The sequence below is a fragment of the Micromesistius poutassou genome (assembly GCF_964030765.1).
Source record: "Micromesistius poutassou genome assembly, chromosome: 22".
NCBI classification, from domain to species: Eukaryota; Metazoa; Chordata; class Actinopteri; order Gadiformes; family Gadidae; genus Micromesistius; species Micromesistius poutassou.
Genome location: NC_140292.1, coordinates 5603900 through 5606776, shown reverse-complemented (window position 1 = coordinate 5606776; position 2877 = coordinate 5603900).

The window sequence follows — 2877 nt, the reverse complement described above, 5'->3', positions numbered from 1 at the left end:
CAAAAAGCTCTAAAGGGCACATATTTTTAATTGTTAATTATAATCGCTTTCTTACTTGTTAGCCATGACCTATTGTTTTACAGACTAAATAACCAATTAATAAATCTTCAAGGAACGCAATTTGACACTATTTGGCTATTGAACAGAATTTGGCTATTCAATGCTGTTGTAGACGATGTTGTTATTTTGTAAGTACCTACTGGTACAGGCCAATACTCGCCAGGGTAGCTTCTCCTACGTTGTTGGAAATGGGGATGGGGGGGGGGGTATTCAGTTTAGTTCAATCTCACCGTTAGATGCTACTTCATCTTACAAAAGGAACCTTTGAGCACTATTAAAATATATATATAAATCTATGATTTTTTCTATGATTTTGATTATGATTTTAGCAATAAACATACTACGTACAACTTTGTGGTATCTCAATGGTTCACCATTTGGGAGTTGGGATGGCATATGAACATTGTTATCCAACCTAGTGTGAGTCATTATTGCTTGGCTCATTGTTGGTATTTCATTCTTTCCATCAATGAGCATATCTGAAAAAAATGGACCAAAGCCTCAACTTCAACAATAATAGGGAACTTTGGGGGGTACATGCCTGCAACCACCGCCACATTGCTCTGATCTAGAGCTTTCCTCTGACTGTTTGTTCTACAGCATCCGCAGCACTGTTTGCCTACGATTGGATTGTTAGCTTTTAGTTTGGTTTACACAAAAAATGGCACCGAGCATGGAGCAAAACCTTCCCGAGACCCATGGGTGACATCATGGTTTCTATGTTTAGTTTGACCTGTTTTTTATCTTGGGCTAAAAAGTGAATCTAGGTGGCTTAAAAACACTGGGGATGAACTTTTATTCACCTAGAAGATATACAAGTGCATATAAATGTTTTTATATCTGTAGACCTGGAAAATTATCTTGAAGGTCGCCAACTTCCAATAAAGATTTGATAGACCTAAAACATGTGCTCGACCCAGCTAAGGATAACCATACACTTCCGGGATAAGGCTGTATTACGAAGTTATGACACATGCCTGCAATGGCATCAAACTGAAAAATATTTAGTCCAATTACATTGTTATATTTTCCACTGTAAACCATAGCATGGTGATTGACAGCTAGCTTTGGTTTTCTGACAGATTCAAATATCAAGACGAAATCATCCTTCGCCATGTGACAAACCCTCCCAATACTGAGAGCTATGTCCCGCCCCCAACCTCTGGCTTTATGCCAGCGCCTCACGAGAGATGTTCGAAAAATAACATCTGACTTCCATTGTATTGGGCCCTTTTACCCTGGTAAAATACCCTAAAAAAAAAAACTGACACGCGGCTGCTTGCTGGCCGAGGGTTGAGGGGTATGAGCGGTAGGGAGCAGAGATGCATCGTGTTGGGATATTGTGGCTTCCTGAAGTCTAGACTTTACCACCTCCTCGCCTGAAATCAATAGATCGTGGAGCTGTCCTTTCCCTTAAGTGAATTGCAATGCCCTTCAAGATGGCGGCCCTGTCCGTCCCCCAAGGGGAAGAGCTCCAGACCAATGAAGGCTTTCTCTCTTTTTTATCCACAGTTGGAATGCAACTCTAGTTGTGGCAGCCATTGCACATGACCGGGCAGGTCTTGGTGTTTGGCAAGGTCAGCGTCTTCCCTGGGACCAGGGGCTGGGGAGGGACTGCCTGGTGGAGAGAATGTTCCAGAGAACCACCATGGGAAGTCAACCATCGCTAGTTGACCATTGTGTCTTGTTGTATGAAAATACATTAACATGGGGTCAAATTGATCAGAAACCATCAGTTTGAAGGAAGGGCAACCCGTTTTCTGGGGATTACCAGCATTTATACGAGGGAAAAGGGATATCATTCTTGTTCAATGTTTTTTTATGTTTGAAGCATAGTCGAAATGGAAAGAGCCGTAAAAGGAAATAATCACCGTACCGTTGAATGTTTTTTGCCATTACTGTATATCATGTGTGCCCATTCAGTCCAACGTAGCTATTATGTCCCCTCAAGATTTCAATCTTTTCCAACGTTTTAGGGATTTTCCTCACTTGTTTAATGTATAAGAGTAAAGGCCCTGGCCAGTTGGAAACTGATACATTGGCAGGAGAATACGTGTGTCCAATTGGAATACAAAATTGGGCGTGGGGGTGGATGTTATATATGAACAAGGACGGTCACGTCAATGGACAGTGCCATAGAGATTGTGTGAGCTCAATTTGAGACCAAATCTCAGAAATTTGAGGGGGTGTTGTCAAATATAATTTATATCTGGTTCAAGCACAAGGCTTTAAGGACTTTCAGGATCCCATGGGGGTCTGCAAACAAAAAAAAAACTTTGCACACTTGAGGATGATTCAGTTAGGAAACCATTGATGAAATCATTGCAAGACTTTGAAACTCATGTTGGTTCTCTCCTGATGTGAGTGGAAGACTCATGTTCCTCAAGAGTCCTGGAAGTCTGACGATGTTATCAGAGACTGGGGCTGCCCACCCCTTCGTTGTGCAATCGAGGTGCCCATCAAAAGAACTGGTTTGCAGACACTGGCAAAAACAAAGGATATTACGCCTATTTCATCAGAATTACCGTCTTATTTTTGTAACAGTGACACAATTTTTGAAGCTAGCACCCTGCGGTTGCTCACATAATTGCAGTCCCTCGCACCGACAAGGGGAGAGGGACCAGCCAATGGGCCGCTGGTCGCTGGAGTCGGACAGGAGTGGGATCAGAGCAGGTATGAGCTCCTTCTGAGTGTGGCCTTGCAACAACTCAATAAACTATTCCTCAACCTATTACTCAGGTTCTGTTCATACTTCATTTGATAAGAAAATATTTTATCTCAATTAACATTTCTGTTTACAAAGTTCCGCAACCCTCA